We start from the raw sequence: 19455 nt of genomic DNA on the forward strand, positions 1-19455 counted from the left end.
TTTTTTTTTTCCTGAAAAATCAGAGTTGTGTTATCCTACCAGTAGTTAGCAATTTGATAGCAAATAGCAGCAAAACAGATTAAATGTGATTAATAAAACTCTGGGTGGGCCTCACATCAAGAATGGCTAGCTATTAATTGTGCCAATGCAGAACTTGTATGTGAAACAAAGAGTGATTAGAAGAAATAGATACTGCATGGTATAAAATAAAGAGAAGTGTGCATCTATATAGTCTGTGTATTGAGCAAGTAATTCAAGAACCTGGATTATATGATGTAAATATGGTATCAGGATTGTATGAAGACTTATATGCAGAAGACACAACCTTGAAAATGAAGATTTGAAGCATATACTGAAGAAGATTCAGCCTTCAATATGGAGTACACATCCACATTAAGAAAACAAAAATTTTTACCTTTGACTATTAGACAGATGCAGAAAAGATTGAGGTTGTCAATGATTTCATTTTATGTTCAACCACCATAGCAGCATCATTGATGAAATCATCATTGATGAACTCAAAAGACATTTGCACTGGGAAAATGATCTGTCAAGGACCTCTTTAATATATAACAGAAAAGGGTATCAGTTTACAGGTCAAAGCCAGAGTCTTTACGTATGCACTTTTTCTTCATATGCGTATGAACTCTGGACAATGAATAAATAAAACCAAAAAGAATGTCATTGAATTGTAATATTGAGGAGGACTACTGAACTTCCCATAAGCTGTCAAACAAACAAACAAATCTATATTTGATGAACAACAGTTATGGTGCTCCTTAGAAACAAGGATCAAGTCTGACCCCTTATTTTATACATATCGTTCATCAGAAAAGATCAATCACTAGAAAAGTATGTTTGGTGAAGTAAAAGGCCAATGAAAATGAGGGACACCTTCAATAAAATGGATTGACACAATAGTTTCAACAGTGGATGCAAAATATACCAATCATCATTAAGATGGCACAGAACTTAGCAATGCTTATTTCTGTCATATGTAAGGTAGCTGAGTTTAGAGGATCATGTGTGAAGCAGTTGGATTCTGGAGCATAGGTTCAAAGTTAAGTGTAAACTGGTTGATTTTTATTTTGTTCACAATAACTTGTGAGCTGTTTGGTGACCTGGATTTATTTGATTTAGATAACAATCAACTCTGGGCTGGAAGTCTCTTATTTCAGTCAGTCAGGATCTGGTGGGTGGGCCTTTGTATTTAAAAGTCCATTGGACCCTCAGGCCTGCAGTGCTTGGGCCTGGTGTTAACTGTTTGGGAAGTACATTCTTCTAAGTGGTGTAGCACTAGTCTTTCAGTTTGCTGTACTAAGATAACTTGGGGTTGCTGTGATACTGAATGCTGGGGCACTGGTGTATAAAATGCCATAATGGTTACCCATGGTGGACACTGTTTGGTAGAACTCCCAGAATAAGACAGGCTTAGAAGCAGAAGTGACTTCCACTTCCTAAACAACATGACTTTAGAAACTCTATGAACATTAGAGAAACAACAATAGTGTTAAGACAGGGTTTAGATCTTCTGTTCATAGGGTCACTATGAGTGGACCCATACTTGTCATACTTGATTCCATGTAACTGAACAATAACAGCATGAGTTATTGTTCAAAACTTATTGTTTAAAAGTTATTGTTAAAACAGCAGCTAACAACAGTGATTGTAAAACTGAGGCATAGTCATGCAAGGCTGAGTGAGTGATAAGCTCAAGACAGCACGGTTGCTAAGTAGCAGAGTTAACTTCCAATCAAGCTCCAGAAGCCTACAGGTAGGTAAGCCTGCAGGTAAATAATCCAGAGGAAACTTCTCTGATTTCAAAATACTTGATTAACTAGAGAGTAGGCAAACTGAACAGGCAAAAGCAGTTATAGCTACTATATGGTGCTGTTTCTTCTCTTTTCAAAACAACAGAAAACTCAGACAGATTAGTTAAGAAACATTATCGTGGATCACACATCCAGTTATATCTAGTTAAGATGAGTCACAGTTAAGTTTTCAATTTAAGAGTATTTGATTCAAACACTCTTGGCTTTTTTGTGCTTGGCTTTGGCCTCATCTGACTCAGTTTCAATAAAATATTATTATAAATTCAAAATTCTTTTGGTAAAAAATACTATTTTTTAATACATTCAGAGTTCAAGTATAATTCCACTGTAGGACTCTTTAAGAGCATCAGGCAATTGTCCACAAACTGCCATGTTTACCCATCTAAGAATGCAGAGGCTCATCACTGCATAACGACCATAACAAGAGATTCCAAAGCATGCCACTATTTGAAGCGGATAAGCATCATTATAGAAGCATTATGTCTGCTCTTTTAATGAACAGTTTTTAACATGAAATTGATCTTGAAATGCAACAAAATTAAATGGTATAGATTTGTTTTCTTTCTCCATCTACTCTCCCCTCTCAAAGTATAATTTTTGGCTTTAATGAATGCTACTCATTTCTATTCAATATCTGACTTTATGATGGGGAGATTCTATCCTGAGACAGGAAATGTATTCTGCAGAAAAAATTAGATACTTTTAAATGCTAGTGTATGGATCCCAACCATCTGTCTGTTTAATAAATGCAACAGTTTTGCATTCAACAGAAAGCCAGACTTTGCTCAACAAGACAAAGAAAGTGATGGAAAGCAGTATTTACTATTTTGGTGCATGCTGCTGGGAGAAATGGCAACTGTGCAATCAATGGCAAAAAGGCTTACTGTACTGAGATCCCTCTCAATACGTAGTGGTTCAGGTTAAAGAAGGTGCCATACTATTATTAATTTACAGGGACTCTGAAAGTTTTAGAGCTATTGTGACAATTTCTGGCAACAAGTTGTCATGGCTGAGTACTTGAGATACAGCATGTCTTAACTGAAATGGATCAATTCTATTATTTTGACCTTTGTAAGAATGTAAAATCACACATGTTGCTCACATTAGAGTTCCACTGGATGGTGCTATTCTAAAGACTTTCCTTCTCCCATGAATTCAAGACCATGTACATGCCTGCGCGTATGTGTGTGTGTGCTTCGCTTTGTTTTGTCCAGCACCAAGAGAGTCAACTGCTAGAAATCAACCGCGTCGTGCTTTCCTGCTCTAAATATATTCCTCAAAGAGATACTGTAAATTATGATCCCAAATGATATTTCTAATCTATAAAACCAAACTTTTGTCATCTGTATTACAAAAAATGTTTCATAGTTTGATTGCCTAAGAGGCAGAACCTGTACCATTTTCTAGTCTCACCGAGACAGAACTCCAAAATGAGGCTACATTTTAGAGAAATATAACAAGTTTCTCTCTTAGCTAAAAAGCCACTTACATAAGCAAAGTAACTATGAAATACAAATTTAATATTCAGTCTGAAAAAATATTATTTTGAATTCTTTTTCAGACTTAGAATAGAGTTAAATTAGACTATAACACATACATGAATTATTTGCTGTATCCCTGCCCCATGACTTTGAGTGAAATATCAAAAACATTACTTCCAAATTAGTAAGTGACACCAGAACAGAAAAAAAAAGGTGAATTAATACATGGCTTCACTGTTCCAGGTATAAAACCTCTTCAATTTTGGAAGAAAACATCACTAACCACAGAAAAACATGACCCTATTATCGAACTAAAATTGGTTGTTTAGTCTTAAAATTATGGATTTTAAGGTCTCTCATATCTCTCATAGAGAACTATGCTGCTAATTTAACACAGTGCCTTTCCAGTCATTGAACTGAACAGCAGCTCCACAGGAGAAAGATGGGCTTTCCCCTCTTAAATAATTTACAGCTACCTGAAAACATTCTGGAGGGTCAGTTATGAATTGGTTGTGGTGACAATGAACTTGGGTTTCTAAAGAATCTTAATGTAATGTTAACCTACTATGTCACTAACAGTTATATTCAAGATATTTTTAAAGATTCTGAGGTCTTTGCCCTATTTTTAAGGATCGTATGAAGTAGTTTCTCAATTTTCCCTAAAATGGACAGGATCAGAAGCTTGGATAAGCAGTGAACTGTCTATAATTTGATTGAAGTTAGACAGAAGTGGTGCTGACATGGTTGGAAGGAACAGCTTCACTCAACTAAGAGAGTGTTTAAATTCTGAGTCCTCGTATTTCTTACTCATGAGTGTTCAATAGACTGTCACAGTTAATAGGTCAGAATCCATTTCAGAAATAAACAAAGGTTTAACTTTCTACAAATTCTAATATAGCCACTCAGAGTCACTTAGAATTTTATTTACAGCAGCAGCACAGAGCAGAGACTGCTGGAGCTCACTGATGCTTGTGCCTTCTTTCCGAGCACACAGGTTGCCCTTTCTCTGCAGTTGGGCCTGCCCATGAACGGGGTTCTGGTCTAAGGAACATTCGCCGATGTGATTGTATGTGTAACAGAAAGGCCCGCTCAGGAGTGATTCCTTTCTCCTTTTCCCTATCTCTTGGCCAACTAGTCCAGATCCTAAAAAACCAAAAAGAAGCCAAAGGGAAGAAATGAAAGTGGGTCTCTGCATTACTACGTGCAGTATAACTTCTCACATACACCAGTTCTTAACAGAGAAGGGCGGGAAAAATAAATAAGAATTTATCATGTGAATCCAATAAAATTTTAATAATTTTAATAATGACTACCATCAACTCCTTATTAGATACAAGCAATTGCACATATGTTAGCAATTTTTCATTAACAGCTTTCTGAAATAGGAACTTTGTGTAAGAGAGAATTTGAAAATGTCATGGTGTCTCTTAAAATGAGAGCAGTAAGAGGTCATTTTGACTAGTTTATTGTCTAGGACAAGGTAAAACCCAGATATCCTGGTATGTATGTCAACTTGGCTAGACTATTATTGATTCTCAGTGGTTTTGTAGGCAAATGTCTGACTGCCATGACTACAAATGTCTCTTCTAACATGTAATAGAATGTAATCACTGCCTTGATGTGAACTGATGGGATCAGTCAATTAGTGGAAAAGTGAGTTCCCACAGGAGTTTGCCCTGTCTCCATTATATACATTGATGTTTCTAATGTTTCTGCAAGGAAGGTATTCATTCTCTCTCTCTCTCTCTCTCTCTCTCTCTCTCTCTCTCTCTTCCTCCCACCCTTTCATGTGCATGTGCACACAAACATTTTTCTTGACTTGCAAATTTCCTTTTATCACCACAGACAAGGGCATCACTGAGGCCTAAGCTATCGTCACTAGAAGAAGTCAGTAGGTTCAGTGAGACTCTACTCAATTACTTATTCTGTATGGTTTGCTACTCGTGGTACAGCATTTATCCGCCAGTTTTCTCTATTTGGCATCAGGCTGCACGACATTGCTTACTTTATAATTTGTGTATGTATATGCTTGCTATACGCTAGGGAGCTCTGGTGGCCTAGTGGTAAGACGCTGTGCTACAACACTAAAGACATACGATTCAAATCCACCACCTGTTTGTTCCACCGGAGAAAGAACGGCAAGCTCCTCCTGAACAATGAACTGCCTCTCAAACCTGCTGGAGAGTCAGTTGTTAGTTCATTCTGACTTGACAGCACATAATAACAACATATGCTTACTTGTTCATAATTTACTTTTGGGAGTACAATGTTTGGCAGTTTACTTTACTGGAGTAGCTTGCTGGCTCTTGTGATGAGAGAAGCTGTGCCATGTGTATTTTAATACCACCTGAGTCACCCATGATTAAGTAGTTTTAGATGGGTTTCCAGATTAAGAGAGACTAATAAAAAGGATTGGTCATCTACTTCAGAAATAATCAGCATTTAAAAACCTTCTGCACAACAATGAAACACTTTTAGACATAGTACTAGAGGTAGAGCCGTTAGAATAGAAGATACTAAACATTGAGGAGAAATAGCGCTAAGCATCCATTAATATTTGGAACATGGAATGTACAAAATGTGGGTACAGGAAAATGAAAGTTGTCAAAATAAATGGAATACATACATATAGATCAACCTTCTAGACCTTAGTGAGCTGAGATTTACTGGCAATGCTCATTTTGAATCAGAAAATCATTTGATCTATCATGCTGATATTGAAAACCCGAGGAAGGATAGTGTTGTACTAATGGTAAAAATAATCTATAATTTTCAAGATCATATATGCTGAAATATAAAGCTGTGAGTGTAACACAACTATTACTCAAATATGCATGCTAACAATCAAAATCAAAGATGAAGAAATTGAAAATTTCTACAACCTTCTGTAGTAGGAAATTGAAAAAATAAATAGCCAAGATTCATTAATAATAATTGGTGAGTGGAACGAAAAAGGTGAAAATGAAGAAGGATCAGTAGATAGAAATTATAGGCTTCATAATGGAAATGAAGCTAGAGATATAATGATTGAATTTTGCATTTATTTATTATAAATAACTTTTTTTATAAAACAAGCTGCAACTATACTTATGGACCTCACCTAATGAACCACATGAGAATCAGATTGGCTTTATTTGTTGAAAGAATCATGGTAGAACCTCAGTATCAGCTTTTAAAACCAGGCCAGGTGCTGATTGTGAAATAGACACAACTATGGAATCCCACAATTGTGAAATATACATCAGTTGCTCTTGTAGAAGTTAAAATTGAAGATAAAGAAAATAAAAACAAATCCACAAGAACCAAAATACAATTTTTAATCTGTCTGAGCTGAATTGAAAATCTATTTCAAGAACAGGTTTGGGGCATTGGATACCAATGACAGAAAACCAGATAAGTTGTGGAATGACATCAAGAATATCATCTATGAAGAAAGCAAGAGGTCATTAGAACGACAGTTGTGAAAAAAAAAAGACCAAAAGAGAGGCTACACGAGACTCTGAGAATTGCAGTGGAATTCTGAGTGGTTAAAACTAAAATTGTCAAAGTGAAGGTGAACAGATGATTTCAAAGGACAACTTTAGCATACAAAGCAAAGTACTGTAGTGATATGTGCAAAGAGCTGAAGTTAGAAAATGAAAAGAGAAGAATTTACTCAACATTTCTCAAGCTAAAAGAAATGAAAAACAAATTCAAAGCTCAAGTTGCAATTAGAAAGGATGCCTTGGGCAAAACCCTGAATGATCCAGAAAGCATCAAAAGATGGAAGGAATATACTGAGTCACTGTACCAAAAAGAACTGGTTCACATGAAACCATTTCAAGAAGTAGCATATGATCAGGAGCCAATGATGATGAAGGTAGAAGTTCTAGCTGCACTGAAAGGATTGGCAAAATACAAGGCCCCAGAAATCTGTTGCAAGGCCAGAGGAATGGTGGACAGTGTTGGTTGGAGCTTCCCGACTAAATCAAGCCTGGAAGCAGGAGCGGCATCCAATTCTGAAATGGCTTTCCTCCAGAAACTCTATGTACGAACTCTATGTACGGCTGTTCGTTCATACGGTCGCTGAGTAGTCTATGACTCGATGGCACCAAACAACAACAACAACAATTGAAATATTTCAACAAAGAGATGCAGCCCTGGACATGCTCACCACGCTATGCCAAAATATTTGGAAGACAGCTACCGGGCCAAGAGACTGGAGGAGATCTATATTTGTTCCCATCCTCAAAAAAGGTGATCCAAGAGAATGTGGAAATTATCAAACAATATAATTAATAGTATATGCAAGCCAAGATTATTAAACAATACCTAGAACAATACATTACAGAGATCTGTCAGAGATTGAGGGTAGATTTAGAAGAAGCCATGGCAACATGGGTACCATTGCTAATTTGAAATGAACCTTGTCTGAAAGTAGGGCTTACCAGAAAGATGTCTACTTATGTTTTATTGACTGTGTGAGGCATTTGATTGTGTGTATCATAATAAACTTTCAATAGCATTGATAAGAATGGGAATCTCCAAACAATTAACTGTGCTCTTGAAAAATCTATACATAGACCAAGAAGCTGTTGTCTGAACACAGCAAGGAAACATTGTGCATGGTAAAATCATGAAAGGTGTGCATCAGGGCTATATCCTTTCCCTATACCTGTTTAATCTCTATACCAAACAAATAATTCAAGAAGGTAGGTTTAAAGAAGAATGGGACATCAGGATGTGACTCATCAAAAACCTGCATTATTTAGATGCCACAACCTTGCTTGCTGAAAGTGAAGAGGACTTGAAGTACTTGCAGCAAAAGATCAAGGACTACACAAAACCTTTAGTATGGATTACATATCAACATCAAGAAAGCAAAATTCCTCATCACTGGGCCAATAGGCAACAACTGGATTAAAGGATAAAAAGGCAGAAATTGTCAATTTTTTAAATTTTAACTTGAATCTACACTCAACAACCTTGGTACCAGGAGGCAGGAAATAAACAACATGTTACATTGGGAAAGTCTTCTGTCAGAGACCTCTTCAAAGTGCTAAAGAGTAAAGATGACAGACTAAGGTGCACCAAGCCATCGTCTTTGAAATTACTTGTTTTCCATCTGACAGTTGGGCAGTGAATAAAGACAATAGCAGAATTGTTGTCTTTGAGTTGTGGTGTCAGAGAAGAGCACTAAATCTCCAATACACTGCCAAAGAATGAACAAATATGCCATAGAGAATGTACCAAAAGATATTCCTTTGAGGGAAGGAAGATGAAATTTTGTCTCATACTCTGTGGGCATGCTGTTAGGAGGGGCTAGTCTTTGCTCAGAAAAGTGGAGGTTCAGCAAAGGAGGGGAAGACCCTCAGTGAAATGAATTGGCACAACAACTGTAAAAATGGGCTCTAACATGGCAAAGATGATGAGGATGGCACAAAATAGGGTAAGGGTCATATATGAAGTTCATGGAGATGCGATGATTTGTATTAGATTTGACGGCACCTAACAATAATAGCAAAATTATCCCTAACAATTGCACAAGCCTTTTTCCTGACATGAATCTTGCACTGTACTTATATAAACACTGCACTGGCTGTGTTGCTCTAGAGAACCCAGCAAGTAAACTTCTAACTGTAAATCAGAGGGTTAGGTAAAAGCACTCAAAACCATACATTTATTTCAGTTTGGTTAAGTTGGAAGATGACTATATTTTAAAAATTAAAACTGAGCAACTTTGAACAGAGCTGAGAAAATGGAGAAAAATGGAAAGGTAATGGCAACCTCGAGGTATTCTATGGTCAGTCTTAGTAACGTGTTCCATCAATATTTTATTGAGAAAGGATAACTTACCACCAAAATATGTTTACATTTGGGGTTTTTTCCCCGTTTGTTTTTATTGCCTTCTTAAGGATTTGAGGCAAGAGAAGCTCCTAAACCAAAATTAGAAAGCCCATGGGCCAGAGAAATCCAGCAATAACATCTGAGTTAGATTCCTGACCACTGAGCACCCATAGCACAATAGCCGTAGAAGGAGCAGTCCTATCTAAGTCCACATTGCCTCAGAATGTCGTACCAAATTAGTTCTTTGCTTATACTTCAGAAAACGTCTCCTTGCACATGTTTTGACTTGATATGCACATGCTAGTTATTTCTGTAATTGTCCACCATTCTATAAAAGCTGTGTTGACTCACAGCAACTCTAAGAACAACAGACCCGGACCCGGTCCTATCCTTTGCCATACTCCTCACCTCTGACACACTTGAGCGCATTGCTGCAGTCAACTGTGTCTATCCACCTCACTGAGCTTTGTCTCTCATACTTTGGGCATTGTAGCTAGGAGAAGCTATTTCTTGGAAGGGACATTCTACGGAAGCAGCAGGCAATACATACTAAATACTTAACAAACAATGCCTCCTGAAACAGATCATAATCCAGCAGATAGCCTTGAGATTGACTATAACATTACTACAATGGTGCTTAAAGAAAGCCCCCTGGTCTTCCGAGAATTGTTGGGTGGGAATGAAAGATTGTCTTATTTTGATTGCTCACCAGAAAGTCAATGTGCAGTTGCCTGTTTTAAAATAAAACTGACTGATACTATATTTATATGGCTCTGCTAATCTCATGAGTCATTTCAGATGTGACAATTAAGGATAACAAACATCTATGTATCTCACCAAAGTGCAACCTCAAAATGCACTTAAAAGAATCAGCACTTGTCTAAGTGTCAAATTTCCACTCCCTCTGAGCTACAAACTTGTTTAGCCTGTTTCACTTAAGCCCTGGGGGATGTTGCAAACTTTTAAAAGTAGGCATTGACTTTGGTAAGTGACAGAAAATGCTTTAAGTGCATTCAAGAGGCTCTTTGTTAATGGCTTAGAAATGGACTTGAAGGAAAGGAACACTAAAGGCCAGTGCAAATCTCCATCATTATTTGTCATCTTAAGTCAAAATTAAATCACAATATATTGTCTTTTGTAGAGTTTCAAACTGGTTCGTTTCAGTTCAAACTCCTGTCGAAAATCTGCATTCTCACATCAGTTAAACTGAATCAAAATCTACATCTTAAAAACAACCCCAAGTGAATTTTACAGGGCTTATAGGTTATTACAGGGAACCTGGGGAAGCACAGATTCTAGTTCAGAATATTTTGGAATTGAAATTAAAATCCTCAGAAAGGACTGAACCAGCATGGACTGGTTCAAAGCCCTGGTATCTTGTGCCACATGAATTTTCTTCTTTTGCCGCCATTTTGCTAACTCCCAGTTGCTAGTTTCATGAGAGTAGAAGAGGCAATACACCTTCAGTGTCTGCCTGCAGTTCTTTCTGAAGCCAATGAACGTTAATGTCTCTTGATAACTTAGACCAGGTAATCAGCTTCATTTCTAGTTTCACATATATTTTCTCCATGGAAACATTATTGAAACTTTAACCATAATAACTTTCCTCTTAAAATTAAATCAGTGTTATAAATTGTCTACCATCTAGGACTATAACAAGTACTTCTCAGTTCAAATTGAGTGTCATTGTTGCTTGGTAAAGATTTGCAAAATAATTTGAAGTTATTTTACCAGTGTAGCTAATACTCATGTTAACCTTACTATGAACATACTTTTACATAGAACATTAATAGTGCATTTGAAATTGGTGAGCAAGTCCAGGGTCAGAGTAGGGGAGGAAGGAGTTCTTCTTACCATATTCTCTTTTCCAATTCTTAGTAGGGAATTGTTCTAGAATGCTTACGTTTTCTTCTTTCTCTATCCATGTACTAGCCTTTCTCTGTCAAGAGGTATGTTTGCTTTGTGACTCTGATGGAAATGTTTCCATATGGGTTAGAGGCTAGAGCTCTGGCATGGCCCAGACTCCAAGTTCTCTTAGACATCCTATACTCAAACATAGTGAGAACTTTGAACTCTAAATCTCCTTGGATCAGAAGGTAAATGATCCAACAATGTCTTTGCATCCCTTTTTCCAACTTCTACAACTGAGAGAGAGGAGGCTATCTAGAACCAAACTGGTGACTAATTGCAACAGGGAATCGAGGTATAGGCAATGCTATCTATTACTTTTACATTATTCTGCATCTATTCTCAAGAAAGTTAAACCTGAAGAAATGCAATATATGGAATGGTACTCTAAAACTCCAAGAAGCAGTATGAAAGTTAAATTCCATTTCTGGAAGATATTGGTCCTGAGTTTTTCTGTATTAAATTGCATGACCCTCAACCTCTCCAACAACTCTGGGAAGAGTGTATTCCATTTCTTAAAAAAAAAATCTTGAATTGATCTGTGATTGAGAGTTAAATGACCTCCCCAAAATAATTTCATGCTGTTTCAGGGAAGATAATGGAATACTGACATAAGTGCCATGAACGATTCCCATTTGGTTAGTATGAAAGTGTCCTACTCAAGAACACTTGACATTTTTGGAAGTTAGAGTGCTTATGGTGTTATCTTAGATCATGAAGGAACAGAGCTTCTCATTTTCATCTGGCTTCAAACAATACATCTTGGGATTGCTGGGTCCTATATATGCACAATCTACCTATAGGGAGCTCTGGTCATCTAGTAGTAAGGAGCTGTACTGCCAACCCAAAAACATGTGGTTTGGATCCTCTAGCTACTCCACGGGAGAAAGATAGCCAATCTCCTCCCACGCAATTTCTTGCCTATTGAAAGTCTGCTGAAAGGTCTGCTACATCTCACCAGTATATAACAACAATGCAGGCACAACAGAGGATGCAAAGATAGCAAGGCCATTCTTAAGTATTCCCTTGCTTGGTGGGTTAAACAAGGAGAGAAAGGACTATTTATAATTTACATAGGAATATTTAATTTTATTAAACATTACTCACTAAATCTACTGCCAACAAGTCAATTCTGGCTCATAAAATTACTACAGGAGTGAACAGTGTTCCCTTTAGAGTTCCAATACTGTAAATCTTTGGGATCAGACTAACTTATCTTTGTCTAGAGGAGAATCTGGTAGTTTTGAACTACTGAGTTTTCTATTAGTAACTCAATGCTTAATCCATGGGGCCACCAAGGCTCATGAAGTATTGTTGTGCCTTTGAGCCACCTGAACTCATAGCAATCCTATGTATCACAGATCTGATCCCTAGTCCTATCCTAAACCTGAAGTATCATTGACTTTGACATACCTACTCCCATTACCCCAGCTACTGTATCAATACATCTCATCCAGGGTCTTCTTCTGCACTGTCCCTCCACCCTTCCAAGCATGATGTTCTCCAAGGACTAGTCCATCCTGGAAACATGCCCAAAGTGTATGAAAGGAAGTTTCAAAATTTTTGCCTCCAGTGAAAAACTTCATTTTACCCTCTCCCAGACAGACCTGTTTGTTCTCTTGGTAGTCCATGCCAAGATTTGGTAGTCTTTTGGCAATCTTCTCCAGGACCACAACTCAAAGGCATTGATTCTTCTTCTATCATCCTTAGTAATTGCCCAATTTTTGGATGCATAGAGCAAGTAATTGTGAAGACTATGGCATGGATCAAGTGCACCTTAGTCTCTAGACTCACATCTTTGTTCCTCAGTACCCTGGAGAGGTTCCTGACAACAGATTTTCTCAGTTCTATTTGTCTTTTGATTTCCTGACTGCTAGTACCAAGAGTGTTGATTGTGGAACCAAGCAAGCTGAATCTGTTAACAATCTCAATCTCTGTTCTGTATGTATATTAAAAAGGTATGGAGAGAGTGCAATGTTTCTTTTTTCTGTTCTGAGGACTGCTTACCATTTCGAAAGAATATAGATTTAATTTGTTTCAATTCAGGCTCACAGAAGTTATTTATTGATATATGTGCTTATATAGGTAAAAAAAAATGAGATTCAGAGACTTCAGTTACTAGAATTTGGACCAAACTTATCTACCTATCAGGAGATACAGTGGTCTAACGTTAAGAAGTCGTGCTGCCATTCTTAAGTACATAATTCAAATCTACCAGCTAGTTGTCCCACAGGAGAAAGATAGGCAGTCTCCTCTCTTGGGATTTACAGCCTCTGAACATTGACTGCAGGGTCAGCTATGAGTTGGTTCAGACTTGATGGCACACAACAACAAATTCCTATAACAGAGAGCTGGTATTATAGTGCATAAGGAGTTCTGCTGGTAAACCCAAAGGGGAGCCTCTCAGGCAGTTTGAATCTACCAGTGGCCCCAAGTAGAAAGATGAATAATATTTCCCTCCCATGCAATCTATATCATCTGAAAACCCACTAAAGGGTTAGTTATGACTCAGTTCCCACTTAACTGTGATGATTTTGGGTTATTTGTCTATGTATAAGGAGTTGTGTTGTGTAATTATGAGGTTTTTTAAAGCAGTATTGTAGATTAAGTGTTTGACTGCTAACTGAAGGTGTAAATTAGACCCTTCCCCCCTTCCACTATCTCCGTAGGTAATACAGTCTGCTCCTATTACAATTTATAGCCCTGAAAAATCCTTTGAGGTAGTTCTATCTTACTGTTTAGGGTCGCTATGAGTTATAATCAACTAGAAAGTAGTGGGTTTTATCTATCTCCAAAGCCTACTCATTTTTAAACTCACCATCTGCTTTGTGGAGACGGATGGGCAATCTCCCCTTGTGCAATTTACTGCCTCTGAAAACCCACTGGAGGGTCATTTATGAGTCTGTTCCACCTGCACAGTACTCAACAACACAACCAAAAAACTCTAAGAGAAAGATCTTTTCACAACATTTTACTTTTCCATGTTCATTGAGACTTGTGTCTCTGCAGCCTACTCAGACAGGAGTCCTACATTTATATCTCTATATCCCCTGCACCTCGTAGAAAGAAGAGGCATGGATATTCTTGGCTGTCTATTTTTCTTTTCAGACTAGGTCCACTTCCTCTGGAAAAGACCTTTTATCCTTTGAATCTCATACCACAACTCCCCCAACCTATCCTCTGTGATTTCAGTATGTAAACCTAATCTCCTCACTTCCTCTTATCTTGTGAGCACATTTTAGTAACAAAATAGAAGTTACTATGCTTTATCTCATCTCCTTACCTTGAAATCGAAAAACTCAAAACTCTAGCTTCTAAATTATTTTCTAGTGTTATTTTCCAATGGAGATAGACTGACATTTAGATTGGCGTAGCTGGGAGGTGGGAAGAAATTGTTGAATGTTGAATATATTGTGAAGGAAGTGTTGACAGACTGGGTAATAGAATGATACAAATAAAGGAGAGACTTTTGCCCTGAGCAAAAATACTTGGTGCTTTTCTTACAAATACTTTTGATTTAATTGTGTGTGTGTGTGTGTGTGTGTGTGTGTGTGTGTGTGTGTGTACAGTCAAATCAGATCTGACTGGTACAGGAGGAGAGTGCCCCTCCTTCTTTAGCATAGCACCTGGTGGATTTGAACCACATACCTCTGGGATTGCAGTGCAGCTTCTTGGCACTAGATCAGCAGAGCTCCCTTACTTTTGGATGTTAAATAGAGTTCACTGAGGATTTTCCAAACATTAAAATAAGCATTGTCTTTATGAATTTAATTTTCTTTGATTTTACAGAATGATGGTTTACATTTTCTAGAAGTGCATCAAGCTAAAGGTGCAGTCTATTGCTTCTAATGAACCAGCCAGCTCTTTTGCGGCAAATATCTTTATAAAACTCTCATGACATACAACGTATTACATTAGTGAGAGAAGGTGGTGTTGAAAAGCCAAAGCTTAATGAGACAGAATGAACTGGGTGTCATAAGCTTAATCGAGAAGGGAACAATTTATTTTGTCTCAAAAAATAAAGAAAAAGTGAGATTTGATCTGTTTTATAAGGATGAATAGGATTGTGACTGATGGAACAGGAGAAAAGAGAAAAGAGAGTCTGGTACAAAAAAAAATGAGGAAAGAAAACTTGAGAATGCTGACTGTCAAGTGTGGCAGGAGAAACTATATTGTCGGCTCAAAATGGTGTATGGGTTCAGAAATCTTAGAGCCTTGAGTGCCTTGCTGAAACATTTAGATTTCACTCAGTAAGAAATAGCCTTTTTTAGGGACAAATTGTGTGATGGCTTTTCCATCCTGCAGTCCACTCCTTGGGTCTATACAGAATTAAAGCATAGAATTATGAATTTTTTTATATTTTTGTAAAATTTGTTGCCATTTTGATAATTAACTCTACATATCAACTTAGTGAGTCTGTGGCACCGCATTGCTTTCACAAACACTAATTTAGCGGAGCTCTGGTGGCCACTGAGTATTGCACTGCACTGTTGAGGTATAAGCCCACCAGCTGTTTTCAGGAAAAAGATGGGCAATCATTTCCCATGAGAGTCAAAGCCTCTGGAAATCTGCTGAAGGTTCAGCTATGAGTCAGTTCCTACTATATGGCAATAAGAGAGTGAGTCAGTGAGTGAGTGAATCTATGTATAGTTATGACGGTGTTTGCTTACATGTGCTTAATATTTAAACCCACTGATCTTAAGTAAAACAGATTGTCCTTCATTCATCACATAAGTGGGAGTCATCAAATCAGCAGAAAGCCTTCTGAGCAAAAATTAGTTTCCCACAGAAAAAGGATTCTGTCACAGGACAGTAATAAAGTTATCAGAATTTCCAGAACTTGACCTTCTAATTTAGGACACAAAATTGTCAGAGTTTGCAGCCCCTTTTATGACTTACATACAGCGTTGTCAGCCTTAAAAACTGCATGTACCGAAAAATTAAAATCTCAACCTCTTTGTTTCTCTATCCCTCTCTCCCTCTCCCTCCCTCCGCCCACACCCGTGTGTGTGTGTGTGTGTGTGTGTGTGTGTGTGTGTGTGTGTGTGTGTTTCTTATTGACTCTTATCTCTCTGGAGAACCCTAATACAGTACTGTACTAAGAGCGAGCTTTAGCTGGTAACCAGCTGAACATAATGAAAATGGATTTTATCATCCAAATGCACATCAATCTTTTCCTTATGCTTCTGTTTTATGATCTCATCATCTGACAGACCCTACAATTAAAGGTGATCTTTCTTACAATAACATAACCTAATCCAATTATTTCAACAGGATCTTGAAAGAAGCCTTAAATGCTACAAAGTGACACCCTCCCTTTTAACCCTCCTTTGTAACTCTCACAAGCAGCTCTAATTGCTGGTTGCAGAGGTCACTTTTGATGCAAAGATGTTTTGTTTTGACTGAGTCTGATTCCAAGCCACCTCTAACCTATTTTGTCTTTTCACATTATACATTCAATAATATATGGGGTACTTTTTCAATCCTTTCTTAAAATGTTCTGAAAAGTCTCTATAGTGAGAGGTGCACTCTTAGAAATATAATCACAACCCCTACTTATTTATCAAGTGTGAACATATATTTAAGATGGGTCAGGTTTAAATGGGTCGATTTATCTATGATGTAAGTCAGTCTTGCCTCTCGTCATTATCCTCAACATCTTTCCCAGGCACCTAAAGGCAGAGTCTTAGATCAGTTCTTTCCTGAATCCTTCCTCATTACATTAACCACATTTCAAAACTATGGCTAGAGTACTATAAGTTCTTTTGCCAAAGGCTTTTCTATTTCCCTTGCTATTCGCTTCAAAATTCTCAAACATCATCTTCTCAGATTTACAGCTCAGTAGTTTATCAATTTTATTATCCCCAGTGATACGGGATAGTAACAACTTACCTCTCTATTCTCTGCCTCGCTCTTCCCCAAATTGCACAGGAGTCTCTGAAAAGCTCTTTGTAAGCGTGAGATGTCTATTTTATTTATCTAATGGAGACTTTCATTTTCTTCTTTTCCATGAGCTGTCACATTAATCTTCCAAGCTCTGTCAAACCCTCTCTGGCCCTTCTGTTCCTGATTTTCCATGCTTCCCTTGTCTACAGTCTATCCAGCATCCCACTAGACATTTCTAGGAAGCAGCACTCTTGTGCACACATACTGCAAACGCACTTATCATTACTGACTTCCAGGGCTCTATAGGATTCTGAATTGCCTTCAAACAAAGATTCACTTAGGTTCCCAGGAACTTCTAGATCAAACTGAACTTTACTGAAATAATTCTTCTGTGATACTCAGCCAGCCATAACCAACCTAAGTTCCTCATTAAAGTCAGTTTGCATGTTCACCTCTGGGAGTAGTGCTTTCCTCAGGCTGGGGATAAGCTTGGGTGTTATGATGCTGCTGTGAATGATCTATATGTGCCATGGCAGAGCCCTGTGGGGATCTATACTTGCCCTAAAAGTGTCCACATGTCCAAAGGACATGTAACTAAGCTACAGTCAAAAACACCATGCATGTCAAAAGAGAGACAGCTCAAAAGAAAGGAAATTCTTCACGACTTTAATATCATTATTGGAATTTCCCCCTGTTTTTGAACAAGGAGTTGTACTTTTTCATCTTTCTCTGGGTTATGCAAATTGCATGGCTTTGGTTTGCCAGTAGATTATCTAGTCTTTGCTGACAAAGGAGTTTGTGGTGCACTTACAGTGGCTTTCACAACCAATGACTTTGACTTTCACCACATGGCAATGTGGGACTATACTAACGTGAATGAAGTGAACAGCACTTTCTGGGTGGGAACACACAAACAAATATATTTAATGAGATAATTGGTTAGTCTTGCTATCCTGATAGGCTTCAATTGAGCACATTTAGGAGCAAATGATGGGACTCTCACTACCAAGAGTAAGAAAAAAGAAAAGAGTCCAGCATGTGTTTATATAGACCAGAGATTTCTGTGCAGGTCAGATTGGAACTAGATTAGAGAGGAGAAGCAGCAGCAGCAGCAGCAAAGAACCAGAGACTGACTGAGACAGTGCAGAACTGCTCCCAGACAGAGCCAGTGAGCTTGGTGGAGGACCCCAGTGAGAGTGGAAGCAAGCTCTGTTGTAATAGTCCAGACTAAGAGAGCTTTGTAACACTGTCCTGAAGCTTAGAAGGTAAAGGGGCAGAGGATCCAGAAGTACGCCTGGGAAGTTATTCTGTTTTCTATCTGAAATGTAACCTGTTAACTTCACTAATTGTTGTTGTTATGTGTCATCAAGTCAACCAGCTCATCAACCCCATTAGTGTGAGTGTGGTTTGAGAGCTGTGTGTGACTACTGTAATAGAGTAGCAGAGCAGTGAGATGGCTTGGATCAGGACTGATAGAAGTAGGTGTGGGAGCATGTCTGACTTCGTTGGAGCTGGTTTTGTGTTATGTTGCAGGTATTGTGTTGTGAATAGCATATATAGTGACTCTTTCTCCTTGTGGAGTAGAGGAGGTCAGACAAAGCTGCCCTTACAACACCCCTATTGTTTTTAGAGTCCTAATCAATACATGTGCCGTTCATACAGCTCCCTAGTTTGAATAATTTTTTAGAAGCCTTGTTCACATGATTTCTCGCAGTTAGTTCTCTAACACTGTAATCTCCTGTAGTTAGTTTTCTTGGCTTGAAGCATTTGCTCACTCTCCCTCTGGCATTCCACAGTGAACCCTCCAGAGGTCTTATGCTGCATGTCTTGCTCATGTAACGCCTACAACTTTGCTCCAGATGCAGAATTCACATTCACCGGATGCCTCCTGTCAATAGGATGTGTCATTGGATAATATTTTCAAAGATAACTACATCTAGCACAAAGCTAGCTAAGAGAAGAAGATTCCACTGGTTATATACCAACAGGTGCCTAGTTTAAGTCCATCTTTGGTTTCAGCTTCAATGTGGGTCTTGGAATGTAAATAAATGCATTGCAGCAGATAACTCCAGCTCTTCTGTCTGGTTATGCAAGCCTAATTTAAAATCAAATTCACCTGCATCTTATTCAATGAATTTTTACCCATGAAATACAACAACTTCCCAGGGCTATTGTGGGAACAAAATGAGATAAGATACATGAAAGCACTTATCAAGCTGCCTACATGTACTTAGTGGCTGCTGTTGAAACTATCTGGGGATTTTCCATCTGTAAGAAGATACAAGTCCTTACGTGGGTATAAGTCTCTAGGAAAAGTCATCCGAGAAAATTCACACCAATTAGGGTTGTTTTCAAAACTGCTACCTTGGGTTATGCTTGCTAAAAGAATTGCTGTTTATTTCTACCCAGATGTGGTCAGTTCTATGAAATGGTGTTTAGAAGAGTTTTCTACTTTTGTGACTGGGATATTTCACTCAGCATAGGACAAATATTACATGATGCCACTGTTGTAGAATGGGACT

General features: G+C 38.0%; 1 protein-coding gene across 2 annotated transcripts in view; it reads right to left on the reverse strand.

Annotated features, from left to right (window-relative positions):
* Positions 1-19455, reverse strand: part of NELL1 (NEL-like 1 (chicken)) — a 1108018-nt gene that overhangs the window by 377665 nt on the left and 710898 nt on the right. The gene's annotated exons all lie outside the window — the stretch shown is intronic.

This window comes from Elephantulus edwardii, unplaced genomic scaffold, assembly GCF_000299155.1.
Source record: "Elephantulus edwardii isolate Elephantulus edwardi_28Jun2011 unplaced genomic scaffold, EleEdw1.0 scaffold00109, whole genome shotgun sequence".
Lineage (NCBI taxonomy): Eukaryota > Metazoa > Chordata > Mammalia > Macroscelidea > Macroscelididae > Elephantulus > Elephantulus edwardii.